This window comes from Xyrauchen texanus, chromosome 46, assembly GCF_025860055.1.
Source record: "Xyrauchen texanus isolate HMW12.3.18 chromosome 46, RBS_HiC_50CHRs, whole genome shotgun sequence".
NCBI classification, from domain to species: Eukaryota; Metazoa; Chordata; class Actinopteri; order Cypriniformes; family Catostomidae; genus Xyrauchen; species Xyrauchen texanus.
Genome location: NC_068321.1, coordinates 26,725,779 through 26,743,097, shown reverse-complemented (window position 1 = coordinate 26,743,097; position 17,319 = coordinate 26,725,779).

Below are 17,319 nucleotides of genomic sequence, written 5' to 3'. Positions count from 1 at the left end.
CACAACAATAATATGTAAATAACTTGATTTTGTATGTGAAAAATCTATATTTGAGGAATCAGGACCTAACGAATAAAAATCTTCCAAGAGAAGTGTCGTGAAAAGTGTGTTTTATGTTTACAGGATGTCCATATAAGGTTGTATGTGTTAGCATCTGAATATATGCTTTTTACTGATATAAAAGTAATTCTTGTAATATATTTATTAAATAATATTGTGAAATATACAAAATCTGTTTCAAAATACAAAATAATTGTCTGATTTAATATATGTAACAATATTTCACAAATACTAGTGGAATATGAATATGCACAAAAATTCTTCGTGAATTTTATTAAATATGTCCATATATAATAAATGACCAGTAAGATTTATTTCACATATGAATTTACTTAAGTTAGTTTGAGCGTGAACTTAAAATATTATTAAAGTCACGTTTGAATTGAGTACAAATGTAGAATTTACTTAATATTTTTAAGTTCACGCTCAAACTAACTTATTCATCTTTTCTGCTTCATTTATTTCACCACAAAATACACAAAATGTATTGTTGGATTTACTTAATATATATTTGTAGCATTTTTGGAATTATGCTTTTTAAGTAAATTCAACTTTATGCTCATTTTATGTCAACATAACTAGAAATCCTTTGTTTGATATGCACAAATGTCACATAAATATGATTTAACAACTAATATCACGCTGTTTCCACTTAATTTAATTAGCTTAAAAGAAAATATAAAAAATGACATGGCAATCCAACTTCACCAACGGGAACACTAATCACCCCGTTGACTTACACGAAACAACGAATGACAGTCAAACAATGTCAATCATACTAAAAAGAGCAACAAAAAAACTCTTGATAACAACTAATTAAATGCCCCAATAAGTTCCTTTTGACCAAAATAATAAACAAAAAAAGTGCTTAAATTATTAAGGGGATTCCCATAACCTTGATACTTGATCGTTTGAGTTAGTGGTACTTAAAATCATAATTTTATGAATTTTTAAACCAAAGGACTTCAAAGAACTCTCAATTATTCTTATGCATCACTCTTAGCTCACCTTCTAATTAATGTTTGGTGTTGTGCATATTAATGCAAATTAAGTAAAGCTAAAAATGTTTTAAATATGTACGTTTTTGACCAGAAGCTATTTATGTTCATGCATTATGGCTGTTGAGCCAAAGAAACGTTTTCTTTTTTTCAGAGTAATGTTTTTCACGTATTGCAGCATTTATCTGGTGAAATGAACACTAGAGGCGCTACAACAACAATCAAACAAATCAGGAGTAAAACGGCAGATTATCAGTTCATAAACACTTACTTTTCACTTGCACACAATGCTATCTTGTGACATATAAACACAATGTTTGCATTACATAACCAGCTATATTTACATGGATATGCTTGTTTCTGGCTAATATTATATTAGCCAGAAATTGATATTTGTGAATGCAAAGTTTTTTTAATATCCTTATGAAGTATATAAACATATGCAAATGTAATGGGAATAATTAATAATTGATCATGTCATCACGCATTTTGCTCAGATGGTTTTAACCCCCATTGTTCATAAGTTTTATTCAGCGATTGTGTGTGCTGTAATTACACAAGCTGCCAAACGGTGGCGCTCAACATCCTCACAGACTCATCCTCACTTGTGTCCATCAGTCAGAGAGTATTTACAGTCAGACTGCACACTCGACAAGACACAAAAATCAGGCGTTTTGCATCATAGGGGAAAAAGAGAGAAAGACTGCAGAGTTTATTAATGAATCATTAAACCAGACGTGGCACTTCAGAACAAATACATCCTCAACATGATCATAACATTTTTAATTATGATGAAATTCCTCTTGACATCTGGCTGACTCAAGACAGTCTTGATAGTTAATATGAAGCCAAGTATTTATACAGACGAGTCAAATATTCAACAGATCATTTCCAAGAGTCTGCAATCTGAATACTGATTCATCTTATTGATTGTTGTGACGGATCACGTTAATGGACTCTTATTTACAAAAACACCATCGTACTGCAGAATTTTGTTGTGGTGTTTGTGGTTAATAACTATATAAAAAGTACAATCAGTGTTAAAAATAATACAATGACTTTTTAAATAAAATTTTCAGCCATGCATTTAAATTCTGTCATCATTCACTCACCCTCATGTCGCTTTAAAACATGTACTTTTTTCAGTGTTCAAATACGTTCGAATCCCGTCTTAATATGCAGAGATAACTATTAGTACGCCATTCATTGGTTAATGTTCTCGTAAACTGTAAACACTGTGTCTCTGTGGCACTACGATGATAATAACATTAACATTGACCCGACCAATGGCGTGAGTTGGGGGCGGGGCTATCTGTTTGTTTAACCCTTGTGCATCCTTGTGGACATTTTTGGCTTTTTCAGTTTTGTTTTTTTGATAACTTTGTCTGTGTTAATGCTAACTGCATAAAATTTTCCACAGGTGTGAATTTTTATTGGAATTTTAATATTTCACCCTATTTTCTTTAAAAAAATATTTTTTGCACTAGTTACACAAAATATTCCCTCTTAGCGTCGTTTTGGACAAAAATGGCACATTGAAACCCATTAAAACTGCGATTTTTAATCCCAGTGCCATTTAACTGTAAAATTATGCAATCTTGTTTAACATGCTTTCATTATGTTGGCAAGGCTTCAAAATTTACATTTTAAATATTTTTTACCAGATCGTGCCATTTTTTCAGGTTTGGCATATCATCGCTTTTGTTGTTGTTTTCTGCTGTTTTTGGCTTATGCATATTATAGAGCCAATTAGATACATTATGAATATATAATTGTGTGAGTGTGTTGGTATGGATTTCAGAGTGTGGTTTGTATGTGTCTGAGGCTCTAATAATAAAAATAAAAACAATTCTGTTTAGCATTTATTAAATTGAAAATAATTACTATTTTTCATTTTTTCCTAAAAAAACAACAGTGGCATTATGTAAACAAACCAGCGTTTAAAGGGTTAAAATTCTAAAAATGAATGAATGTTTGGTCATTATGATTAGAGCTGATGCTGGTTAAAAAAAGTATGTCAGTGAAAGAGGAAAAAAATATAAATCTATAATATTTTTATGACAGTTTTTGGACATGGACATTTTTGTCCATAATGAACCTATGTGTAACTTTTTTTAATTGATCCACAAGGGTTAAACAATGACAGAAGGGCTTTTTGGAAAACAATGATTATTTTTGCCATTCCAAAAATACTTGTATGACGTTCGATCTTCCGGTGGACACAAACCCTTTATTTTAAGGGTCCACAATAATGCACTAGTTAAACATGACTAAGACATTAATTAATAAGTAATTAATAGTGTAATAAGGCTATCTTAGCCATAATATACAACTTATTAAATGTCTTATTTTTTGTGTTGAAAGTAATGCAATAATGCTTTATTATTTCAGAGATTGAATTTATCTTTCAATCGAGTCCACACACAAGATAATCAGATGTATAGATCATTAGATAATCCACATGAAGCACAATGTTACATATGACCACCAGGAGATGGCGCCAAACACACGACACAGACTCAATGATGACTCAAATGACACAGAATGAAAGTCATTCTGTGAAATCTCATGACTAAAATCATGTCTGCATGCTATGCAAACCTTTAGTCATTGTTGTGTTTGCATGTGTAATTAGTTCTTATGTACAATTATTATCTTTTATTTGTTTAAAGAGGTTTTTGGACACTATGATAAATAATGTTTATAATGTTATAACTTGTGATTGCTTTCTCGCATCAACACAACATTTTTCTCAGATACAGTCGACATGATTGGGAGTTTTTCAGAGCTAGCTTATTTGCACCCAGAGATGTATAATGTAAAATCAGAAAATAAGAAAAAATAAATATTTGGCTCAAGTTTGTTTTTTTCAGCAGTTTCTTAGGCTGAGAATCTCAGAATGTACCATAATCTATATCTTTAAAAAATATGAAAAATTTTCTTTAAAATGATACCAAACGCTTGACCCTCCTTGTTTTATTTATTTTTATTTATTTATTATTTTTATAAGCCTTTAATTTTGGGTATGCTACTGAAACAGGAAATCTTTAAAAACACCTTCAGCGTTTAAAAGGTTAATATAAAGAACAAATATGGAAATAATAGCAAGTATCATGGGTAAACTATACCTCAAGTAGAATGCTAGCAACAAAAATCAATCTGAAATGGATTATAGCACACAACGCAGGCTGATTTAGAGAATTGTCTTGGGAGAAGAGCAGCTATTACTATTTTAAATTTAAGATCAGAGTGCATGCTTTAAATTTTTCATGAAATGTATAATGCAAAGAGTCGCAGTCATGCCACTCTAATGACACACATTAAAGAGCCACACTGCAGGAAGTGTGTGTGTATGTGTGTGTGCGCGAGCACAAGTCCCATAAAAACGGTAACGAAACTGATCACTAATGAAACAAGATGCTTAAGTGCAAGGGTTAAGTGCACAGGAGAGGCCAAAATCAACAACACAGCAAACGTCACATCTGCGCCAAGGACACTTATGGCATTTACCCCAAATAATCCCTCCAAAAACTCCACAAATGTCATTGCAAATGCCATGTGTGAAATTAAGGACTTCACAGGCTTGATTATAGACACACACACAGACTTATTAGGAGCATTCATCATGTGTGTGTGTGTGTGTGTGTGTGTGTGTACCTCAAGATACTTACTGAGCGCACGTTTGCCTAGGGCGACATTCAAATCCTACCAGATGTACAAGTTTTATTAGCAGAGGTGCCGTATTTAACTCGCTGACTAACCCCCCCAGTTGTTTGTTATGTTTGTGAAACGAACTGAAGATTAAGGATTAATGTTCCTCTCCTGAAAATACTAGCAATATTTTGGACTTGTTTGATTATTTTATGGCATTCTGTTACTACCTAAACATGGGCCGCAGGGCAAAACAATGCTATAACATGTAATAATCACATGCAACTTACGTTTTAATCATGCATAGTTAGGATAGCCAAATAAATAGGTTTGTCAATGTTTAAAAGCGAGAAGAAAACGCTTCCCATATCTCTTATTATAGATGTCAAAGGCTGTACGTCCAATCAAGAATTAATAGAGAGATAGAGATGGAGCGTGTGTGATCACCTGTTGTCACTCCCAAGCAGAGATGCTGTCAGCTTTCTGAAGATCAGCTTTCTCAGTGGAAATATAGCCGTCCAAGCGGGGGTAATTCTCCATATTTTGCGGTAGCCGGTGTGCAAGAGTCGATCACTATAGTGTAACAGTGTGAATCCAATGTGGAAAGTCTGATAAGAGTTAAGTGCCTTCAGTTCGTGGTATTAATCAGTCTGTTGTGTCTCTCAGCTGTGATGAGCCATAATGCTGAAGTTGTTCATTTAAAGCTGTTTAAAGCTATTTCCTAGCTTTAGTAGTGTAGTAGTAATCTGAGCAATCACATAGTGCTGATGAATGAAACCACTGACTGATGCTGACTCACGTCACTATCTGGCTCATATTACACACAAAAATGATCTTTTGCCGCCATCTGCTGGCTAACATATGTAATGTCAAAAAAAGGCAAACAGTAGCTCTTAACATATCTGCACTACTCTTACACTTTAGTTTAGAACGGCATGAACACAAGCGGAGTGACACACACACAGTGAAGCATCCGAGTGATGATCAGAGGCCATCAGTGCTAATGGAACGTCTCTCGTCCAATCAGATTCGAGGATTGGAACTAACTGTTGTATATACAGTTTCGCTGCCGACCCACCAGAACACTTGGTTCTCCCGATGGCCGGTCCACCCCTAATCCTTAACCCCTAAGTAAGGCCCCAAAGTGTATCGGCCCACCAGGAAAATGCCCGGTATGCCAGATTACCAGTCCAGCCCTGTATATATATATATAAAGTTTATATATATGTGTGTGTGTGTGTGTGTGTGTGTGTGTGTGTGTGTGTGTGTGTATAAACTAATTATACTTAATAAACTAAAATATATTCAAAATATTTTCCTACATTTCCCTAAAATATTTTTGTTATATTTTTAAAACATATTACAAATTATATAGAGTATATATATTGTACATAATTTATATTTTATATACATATATACACTACTCAAATGAATTCGAAACATACAGAAATACAGTATATATTGCAGACAAAATGTGAACAGGGGCAAGAAAAATATTGAATTTGAATGGAATAAACGTGCTTAATTCTTCCGTCTGTTGAGGTTTGCTTGCTGGAATGACCAGGACAAATCTCTCACTCTTAGGGCTTCTGTTCTCAGAAGTGCATTTGAATGCTGCACCACGTTTATTCCATAATGAGGGTTTCCAGTAATGAGAGGTTGTGCAGCCCAATTAAATTTCTTTTGGCCAAAAAAAAACATGCTTTAACTTATATTGTTAAGCTGTCTCCCGGGACCTGTTCATTGCATTTCAGTTGCTGTAGTAGAAGAAAAGTTCACAGAATAGAAAAAGAGCTGCGTGAAGAACAGTTTTGAGTGAACTGTTTCTTTAATTGGCCCGTGCTGTTTTCTCACACAACACTGAAACGGGAGGAAATGTTGATTTTAAACAGCAGTGACTCAAATTCATGTGTCACTGATTTGGCATTTCCTTTCCTTTGGTTTATGAATACTGATCAGCCAATGCTAGAGATGCTTCTTTTGTGTTATATTCCAGGATCATACAGATTTCCAATGGATTGCAGCATTTAGGATCAATTACAATGCTGTGTACAGTAGTTGTTTGGATTTGAGGATTGACTCAATCTTTGATGACATGTTCGTGTAACCCGTCACAGCCTCATTAGAGCAGGTGACACTGTTCATGTGTTCAAATGAATTCAAAAATAAACTATGAAAAACATGTTTTGTGCTTGTTTTGATCAGATCGTCTTCATGAATTGCATTAAGGTTAATGGAGATTTTTTACTAATACTAACAGTGAAGCTTGACTTGGCAAACAGCATGAATCATTGCAGAACTACAGAGATCAGCTCTACCTGTGCATTCAAGCATGCTTTCATTTATAACACAGTCCCGTGACTGAATGCTGGAGAGAAAGTGTTGCTCCCGGGGTTGTTCGGGTGCTGAGAATCAAACTCATTCGCACTACAAAAGCACAACAGTTTTTATAAAGTGGGAGAAAAAGCCCTTTGGATTGATATGTATCGCATGTTCCGGTTTGTCTGGCAAAATGAAAGAGCAAAACTGTTTGATGTCCATGGCACAGGGGAAAATTCACACCAATTTTAAAAGCAAGGTAATGGCACTTCCTGTTCCAATTTTCTTTATATCTGAGAAAAACATGCCATTTACAGATGCAACAATCCTGTGCGGACAAAACCGTCAGATTACACCGTCTTGGTATTTTCAGACATTTTGTGCTCTAAATAAATATACGGCAAGAAAGTAGGAAACACAATGACGTTTATTTATTTTGTACATGTAGTAGTTCACCAACCAACAGCAATTAAGTTTAAGCAAAATGTGCTAATGCCTCTTTTCTATGTAAACACGGCTTGATATAGCATGCGTCATATTTTCAACATATTTTCCAGAAATCTTGGCAGCTAATCAAATGATGGAGAACAGCTTTATATCTGGCATATATTCAAATGTGTAGTCAAGCCAACTTGCTGGATTTTGCGCGAATTTAGGGCGCGGTATTTTAACACCAAATCTGTGTCTTATTCACTAGCTAATGGCATAACACTCTATGGGCCTGAGGGCACTATATCGCGGAAAATGTTTACACTTAAAATGTCACCGTTTACGTTCGAGTTTTGTTACAAAATAAGCCCTGAAACTTTGTGCATTGAAAATTTGTGCATTGAAAATTAGCGCCCCCTAGAGGTAATGGGTATAAATATTTATATTAAAATAAAAGTCCTTCACAAAGCACATAAATGGACAAGTCACATATCAAATAAAAGCTCTCACTCTCAGGAATGTGACTGTATAGTCAAATACAAACGTCTCATTTATGCTCCAATAAATTCTGCTGTAAACCTCCAAATAGCCAAAAAGTTATATCTGCTTTTATCTTTGGCAGTTCTCTAAAAATGTGTCACTTTTTACTTAACTGTGAGTTTGCTTGTGTGGATAATCCAATGTTTTATTTTAGATGTCCAGAACAAAATATGCCATCCAGATGGAAAAGCATGCAAAACCATGACAAAATATCATATATATAATCACAAAGATGAGGATCAATGACATCAATCATGAGATCAATGACATCAATAATGACACTTAGATTGAGCTTGTAGTCCACTCAGAGGCCGAGATATTCAATGAAATAATGAGGGTGGTGCTTGAACTGAACATTAGACTGAATGTCTATGGACGAGCACATCTGTGAGGGGTAAAATGTGTTATAGCGCCCCCTACAGTTCACATCTGTGAGGGGTAAAATGTGTTAGAGCGCCCCCTACAGTTCACATCTGTGAGGGATAAAATGTGTTAGAGCGCCCCCTACAGTTCACATCTGTGAGGGGTAAAATGTGTTAGAGCCCCTACAGTTCACATCTGTGAGGGGTATAATGTGTTAGAGCCCCCTACAGTTCACATCTGTGAGGGGTATAATGTGTTAGAGCGCCCCTACAGTTCACATCTGTGAGGGGTAAAATGTGTTAGAGCGCCCCTACAGTTCACATCTGTGAGGGGTAAAATGTGTTAGAGCGCCCCCTACAGTTCACATCTGTGAGGGGTATAATGTGTTAGAGCGCCCCCTACAGTTCACATCTGTGAGGGGTATAATGTGTTAGAGCGCCCCCTACAGTTCACATCTGTGAGGGATATAATGTGTTAGAGCACCCCCTACGGTTCACATCTGTGAGGGGTAAAATGTGTTAGAGCGCCCCCTACGGTTCACATCTGTGAGGGGTAAAATGTGTTAGAGCAACCCCTACGGTTCACATCTGTGAGGGGTAAAATGTGTTAGAGCGCCCCCTACGGTTCACATCTGTGAGGGGTATAATGTGTTAGAGCGCCCCCTACGGTTCACATCTGTGAGGGGTAAAATGTGCTAGAGCCCCTCACGGTTCACATCTGTGAGGGGTATAATGTGTTAGAGCTCCCCTACGGTTCACATCTGTGAGGGGTATAATGTGTTAGAGCCCCCTACGGTTCACATCTGTGAGGGGTATAATGTGTTAGAGCCCCTCACGGTTCACATCTGTGAGGGGTAAAATGTGTTAGAGCGCCCCTACGGTTCACATCTGTGAGGGGTAAAATGTGTTAGAGCCCCCTACGGTTCACATCTGTGAGGGGTAAAATGTGTTAGAGCCCCCTACGGTTCACATCTGTGAGGGGTAAAATGTGTTAGAGCCCCTCACGGTTCACATCTGTGAGGGGTAAAATGTGTTAGAGCCCCCTACGGTTCACATCTGTGAGGGGTAAAATGTGTTAGAGCGCCCCTACGGTTCACATCTGTGAGGGGTAAAATGTGTTAGAGCCCCCTACGGTTCACATCTGTGAGGGGTAAAATGTGTTAGAGCCCCCTACTGTTCACATCTGTGAGGGGTAAAATGTGTTAGAGCGCCCCTACAGTTCACATCTGTGAGGGGTAAAATGTGTTAGAGCCCCCTACAGTTCACATCTGTGAGGGGTATAATGTGTTAGAGCCCCCTACAGTTCACATCTGTGAGGGGTAAAATGTGTTAGAGCCCCCTACAGTTCACATCTGTGAGGGGTATAATGTGTTAGAGCCCCCTACAGTTCACATCTGTGAGGGGTATAATGTGTTAGAGCCCCTACAGTTCACATCTGTGAGGGGTAAAATGTGTTAGAGCCCCCTACAGTTCACATCTGTGAGGGGTAAAATGTGTTAGAGCCCCCTACAGTTCACATCTGTGAGGGGTAAAATGTGTTAGAGCCCCCTACAGTTCACATCTGTGAGGGGTAAAATGTGTTAGAGCCCCCTACAGTTCACATCTGTGAGGGGTAAAATGTGTTAGAGCGCCCCTACAGTTCACATCTGTGAGGGGTAAAATGTGTTAGAGCCCCCTACAGTTCACATCTGTGAGGGGTAAAATGTGTTAGAGCCCCCTACAGTTCACATCTGTGAGGGGTAAAATGTGTTAGAGCCCCCTACAGTTCACATCTGTGAGGGGTATAATGTGTGTGAGCGCCCCCTACGGTTCACATCTGTGAGGGGTAAAATGCGTTAGAGCGCCCCCTACAGTTCACATCTGTGAGGGGTATAATGTGTTAGAGCGCCCCCTACAGTTCACATCTGGAGGGGTAAAATGTGTTAGAGCGCCCCCTACAGTTCACATCTGTGAGGGGTAAAATGTGTTAGAGCGCCCCCTACAGTTCACATCTGTGAGGGGTATAATGTGTTAGAGTGCCCCCTACAGTTCACATCTGTATATAATGACGGAATGTGAAAGAGATCAAAATATTTTTGTAGTGTTTTCTGCCATCTAGTGGAATAAAATTAGACTTTTCAAAGTGAGGAAAAGTGAACAGGACCAGAATAAGATTACAAACCCATACAAAATTATTTATTAATAATTGGAGTCTTTTTTAGTTTCTATAATTCTCTGAAAAATGAGACCAATTTTTGGCAATTAGCTTTTAAATTTGAGCGTGAAAAATTGCGGGCGACAGCCCAAAAATGCACCAGAGTTTAAGAAGTTAAGCAGGTGCAAAATGTGCTAAAATAGGGCTCTAAGTATCTAAATTAAGTCACTGTCATTATTTTAGGTAGAAACACACCTTGTTTCTATGTAAATAAGTCTTGATATAGTATACGTCATATTCACAAAAATCAGCACTATTTGCCTGGTGCAATTACAGTTACGCTATTTTAACCACGGTATACTGGAGGTTTGTTTAAAAAAGACTTTCGTTTATATTTGTAAATGATGAAGTAAAGCTGCATTGTTAACAATTGCACAAGTCTAATTGCTTGAACACGTTTATTTTTGTCTATATTTGCGTGGTTTCCTGATTTGCATAATTCCTCAGTGAATCAGGTGCTAAAATAAGATAAACTCCGCTATCAGTGCATGAAATTAATTTGTAGTGTCTTTTTTCCAGCTTGTCTTTATCACAGACTCATCCGTACAGCTGTTTTCAGTCGTAATAACATGTTTGACAAGGTCTCCTCGTCCAGAATTCCATCCTGTTCAATCCAGAGGTCGACCTCAGAGACCGACCCGGAACGACGAGTTGCACAAATGGATTTCGTCCCTTTCATTTAAAGCTCAAAGGGTTTTGGAGGCCAGAGCGGAGGTTCAACCTTTATAATGTGTTGCCATAGAGATGGATCCTCCACCATTGTTGTCCATTAGATGATCAACAGGGGAGGCTGAGCTTCCTCAAAAATGTGCTCTAAATAAATGTAATCATACAGCGACTTGAAGGAAATGTTCAGACGATTTTTATTCATGCTTAAATGCTTTAAATTAGTTTTGTAGACATATACATGGAGCTTATGGATGAATCGTGTTACAGAACTTTGCAAAAAAAGTGATACATTTGAATTGCATTTATTAGTGGTGCTTGCCAAAGGCATCACTATTGTTCTCTTGCATACTTATTATTCCTCTTCTTATAATTATTATTATTCCACACAAAGTTTGGCGCGCTACTCCTCCCGCAGCTTTTGTCACAGACCCCTGAGTGAGGCGTCAAATCGTGGCTCTTGAGCGAGGTGCTACTTCACAACATAGCTAAAAGCGCCTGACTAGCACCTCATCGATATACACATGTTAGCAGTAATGCCTAAGACTCATAGTCACGCTAAAACATGATAAAATGTGCTAAAATCATGTTAACACATGCTAGCATCACCTAGCGAAGTGCTAAAACAGGCTAAAAACATGCTAGCATCATGCTAACACATGCTAGCATCGCCTAGCGAAGTACTACAACATGCTAAAAAAAGTGTTAGCATCATGCTAACACATGCTAGCATCGCCTAGCGAAGTGTTAAAAAATGCAAAAAACGTGCTAACATCATACTAACACATGCTGACATCACCTAATGAAGTGCTAAAACATGCTAAAAACGTGCTATCATCATGTTAACACATGCTAGAATCGCCTAGCGAAGTGATAAATCATGCTGAAAATGTGCTAGCATCATGTTAACATTTGTTAGCATCACCTAGCGAAGTGTTAAAACATGATTAAAACGTGATAGCATCATGCTAACACATGCTAGCATCACCTAGCGAAGTGCTAAAACAGGCTAAAAACATGCTAGCATCATGCTAACACATGCTAGCATCGCCTAGCGAAGTACTACAACATGCTAAAAATGTGTTAGCATCATGCTAACACATGCTAGCATCGCCTAGCGAAGTGTTAAAAAATGCAAAAAATGTGTTACCATCATGCTAACATCACCTAACGAAGTGATAAATCATGCTAAAAACATGCTATCATCATGTTAACACATGTTAGAATCGCCTAGCGAAGTGTTAAAACATGATAAAAACGTGCTAGTATCATGCTAACACATGCTAGCATCACCTAGCGAAGTGCTAAAACATGCTAAAAAAAGTGTTAGCATCATGTTAACACATGCTAGCATTACCTAGCGAAGTGTTAAAAAATGCAAAAACGTGCTAGCATCATGCTAACACATGCTAACATCACCTAACGAAGTGCTAAAGCATGCTAAAAATGTGCTATCATCATGCTAACACATGCTAGAATCGCCTAGCGAAGTGATAAATCATGCTAAAAATTTTAGTGCTTAGCAACAAGTTATAAAATGCTATTTGACGAGTTTTGCCACGGCAAGCACCACTCACATTTTCTTCAGGAAATGTACATTCTAGTTGTAATTGCTGTACACCTGACTATCAAACGCCCCTCTGTGAGGAACGAGGCTGTTTGGGATTCCACACTGTGGAATTTCGATATTCGTAAGACTCTTAATCGATCTCATGAGTTTGAAAACATTTTATGCATGTCCTTTGACACAATAATCCTCTTTGATGCAGGAAACCCAGCGTGAGGGTCGATGGAGGGAATGGGGGTTGGTTTCTCAAAATAAACAGCCGTCAATTGGGGCGGGCAATTATTTTAGCATCATGCTGCAAGGTGAGGAGAGATGTCAAGAGTGTGCCAGCCTCTTCTGCCAGGTTATGTTTGGATGTTTGTGGGCAGATGGGGTAACATGTCCTGCGGGGTTCTCATGGATGAGGCTACATCAATCAACAGACCGTGTATTTAAATTGGTCACACAGTTAGAGATGAAGAGATAAAGGGAGACAAATGCAGAAAAACACAGAATTAGAGTCGGGAATCAAGAGGTCTCAGGTCAGAACAGCTGCGTAAAAATTTAAATGGTGTCATCATTTACTCACCCACATGTTGTTCCAAACCTGTATGATGTTTGGGTGATTCTCATAAAATCTGATATGTCAAGAAAATGTCCTGGTCATATTTAACCCCAAATTGGTCCAAAGGGGGTCGCTATTTCGCAAAAAAAGTTTACGCTTAAAACGTTAAAGTCTCTGACCTGTTTTTCTGTGTTTGCCGTGTGTGTGTTTGTGTGTGTGTAATTGGCTGTGTCTGTGTTTCTGTTAGCCGTGTGCTTCCCTGTCCTCGCCTCCTCGTTACCCTTGTCACTCTCCCTTGTTTAGTCCCTGTTATGTTAATTTCTTTCACCTTCTGGAGGAGGACAAGTCAGTGAGGGGTATGCATTGGAGATTTTGGTGCTGTCCTTAGGTCTAGGTCATGATCAGGCCAGCCTTATGCAATGGTTTAGGGCTGGTCTGAATGAGCCCATCAGGTCTTGTGTCCCAGAGATGTCCCGCTACGATCAAGTTTGCCTTATAATGGGTTTAACTTAGCCTGTGCCTCCTTCCTTCCTTCTTCTCAGCCTGAGGTCAATGATACTCCTTCACTGGCAGTGGACGCGGTTGACCACCAGGAGGTGGAGGAGGCTGCTACTAACCGCCAGGAGGTGGCGGCCATTCCTGGCTGCAGTGATTCCGATCGTCCAGAGGAGGTGGAGGAGGTAAGCCGAGTAAGGCTCCCGCTCCCCATTCGCTGCCAGCGGTCCTGGCCATAGAGGGTGTTCCCTAGTCGCTGCCAGCTCCCTCGGCCACAGAGGCCATTTCCAAGTCGCTGCCAGTGTTCCCGACCATGGCGGTCGCCTTACAGCCTGTCTGGTTCCCCGTGGTCAGCGAGTCTGTCCAGTTCCCTGAGTCTGTCGACGAGACTGTCCTGTTCCCTATGGTCATCAAGTCTATCCAGTTCCCTGAGTCTGTCGACGAGTCTGTCCTGATCCTTGTGGCCGTTAACGAGCCTGTCCAATTCCCCACAGTCATCAAGTCTATCCAGTTCCCTGAGTCTGTCGACGAGTCTGTCCTGATCCCTGTGGCCATTAACGAGCCTGTCCAGCTCCTCATGGTCATCGAGTGTCCAGTTCCCTGAGTCTGTCGATGAGTCTGTCCTGTTCCCTATGGCCATTGACGAGACTGTCCAGTTCCCCATGGTCATCGAGTCTGTCCAGTTCCCTGAGTCTGTCGACGAGTCTGTCCTGTTCCCTATGGCCGTTGACGAGCCTGTTCAGTTCCCCATGGTCATCGAGTCTGTCCAGTTCCCTAAGTCTGTCGACGAGTCTGTCCTGTTCCCTATGGCCGTTAACGAGCCTGTCCAGCTCCTCATGGTCATCGAATGTCCAGTTCCCCATGATCATCGAGTCTGTCCAGTTCCCTGAATCTGTCGACGAGTCTGTCCTTATCCCTGTGGCCGTTGACGAGCCTGTCCAGCTCCTCATGGTCATCGAGTGTCCAGTTCCCCGTGGTCATCGAGTCTGTCCAGTTACCTGAATCTGTCGACGAGTCTGTCCTGATCCCTGTGGCCGTTGACGAGCCTGTCCAGCTCCTCATGGTCATCGAGTGTCCAGTTCCCTGAGTCTGTCGATGAGTCTGTCCTGTTCCCTATGGCCATTGACGAGCCTGTCCAGTTCCCCATGGTCATCGAGTCTGTCCAGTTCCCTGAGTCTGTCGACGAGTCTGTCCTGTTCCCTATGGCCATTAACGAGCCTGTCCAGCTCCTCATGGTCATCGAGTGTCCAGTTCCCCGTGGTCATCGAGTCTGTCCAGTTCCCTGAATCTGTCGACGAGTCTGTCCTTTTCCCTATGGCCACTGACGAACCTCTCCAGCTCCTCATGGTCATTGAGTCTGTCCAGTTCCCTGAATCTGTCAATGAGTCTGTCCTGTTCCCTGTGGCTGTTAACAAGCCTGTCCAGCTCCTAATGGTCATCGAGTGTCCAGTTCCCCATGGTCATTGAGTCTGTCCAGTTCCCTGAATCTGTCAACAAGTCTGTCCTGTTCCCTGTGGCTGTTAACAAGCCTGTCCAGCTCCTCATGGTCATCGAGTGTCCAGTTCCCCATGATCATTGAGTCTGTCCTGTTCCCTGTGGCTGTTAACGAGCCTGTCCATAAGAGTCTGCCGTTCAAGAATCGCACTACACTGGTCGTGCTGTTTGTTTCAACCCTGTAGATTCAAAATAACTGACTTTGTATCCTGTATACTGGAAGCACAGTGTGTTTCTATCAAAAAAAATGTGTAGCGTTGCCTCATGCGCTGCAGGAAACACTGTTTTTAGTACGGTCCTCCATCCGTATTGGCGGGAAACGACACATTTGGGAACACTTAATGGAGCAGAAAGTCATGATAATCATACGATTTTATATATTTATTTTTTAATGGAACCGGTTCTTGTTTAGAGAACAAACCCTAAAGGATGTATTTGACGGATGTGCACTACAACTGCTTTGTGATACTCTTTAGTTTAATCAAGGGCAGGCGCATGTGCCGACAACACACAAAATGAACTGCCTGTGTATTCAGAAAAACTGGGCTGCATCCAGACAGTCTGCGCTTACTCTACATGAAACGTAGCGGTATGCATAAAGACAAAGGGCATTTTCGAAGCGCCATTTTTACTTCAAGGCTGAATTTATTGCTTTTAATTTGTCAAAGAACAAAGACACATTGTCAAGCATTACGATCTGTAGCTAATGCATATGTGTCCATTTAAAAGCATGTGTTTACTTGCATACTTTTCTGTGTAAGTGTGTGAGTTAATGTGAGTCCATTCTTGACATAGAAAAGGTCAAAACCTCCAGGTGCACACACACACACACACACATTCAAGCATGCACTCTTAGCACAGGCGCTTCTAATGGGCTATGACAGTCACAGTGGGGGTTCTGGATAAAGATATTCCACTTCAAACCTCACACAGGAAGTCACCATATCTCTCCAGGATTAATTCAGCCGCACATGTTCCCAGACCATTATTCTTGACAGCGAGTGGCAAAAGATTAATTTTCATCCCACGTTTAGCCTCAGCGGAGGAGGCGTTTTACGGAGCAGTGAATGAATGTAGACAACCATTTAACAGTTGAGGGGAAAACCGCTTGCTTAGTGACTGACAACGTTTCCACTGGGCATATCACTCCAATTCAGTAGAAATTGAAATAAAATAAAAAAGGACTTGCTTACGGTTACTTGTATAGTTTAAAATAGGAGAGTTGCACAAATGCAGCAAATAATTGACAAGTTTCCTGTTAAAGTTAAAGTTCCTGTAAAAAGACACACCATTTGTTTCACTTTTCTCATCACCCTCTGTGAGCCTCATTATCAGCTTCTCGGTTGGAGAAAATCTTTATATTTTCTTTGGCAGGTAAGGTCGGTGGAGCGTCCAATACAAAAGAGCAGGTCATCTAATTTGTTGGTTTATAGAACAGTAATATGAGCATTGCAATAGCACCAACAAATGAGCTATTATCTAAAAAGTTCATATATTAGCTTATTATAGCGCCACCTTATGGCCGATTCTCACAGAATTTGGTATACAGTGTCATTTTGGGAACCTGTAAGAGGATGCCAAATTTCATAATGATCTGCAGTTCACAACGTAAGTTATTTGGTGCTGAAATTTGATTGGCTGATGGTGGCCATTTTGGTTGAGATCCAATAAGTTCAACAAATCCAATGAGAGTTGAGTTCAAATGAGTCCAATAAATATTTTACAGCTATAATAGCACTTCAAATCTACGAATTCCACCTTCTTCGATCAAACTAGTGAGTTATAACTTGTTTTTAGTTGTGGTTTTAACTGGTTTTCAGTAAGTGCCAACCTGAATAATTGGACGAAGTTTGGTACGCATCCTCACAATGTAGTCATATCGAAGTTTCCCGAGTTTCATTAAGTTTGAAATTTGCATTCAGAAGATATCCAAAGGGTCCAAAAGGGGGCGCTATACTGCGAAAAATGTTTACGCTTAAACATTAAAGTCTCCGTATACA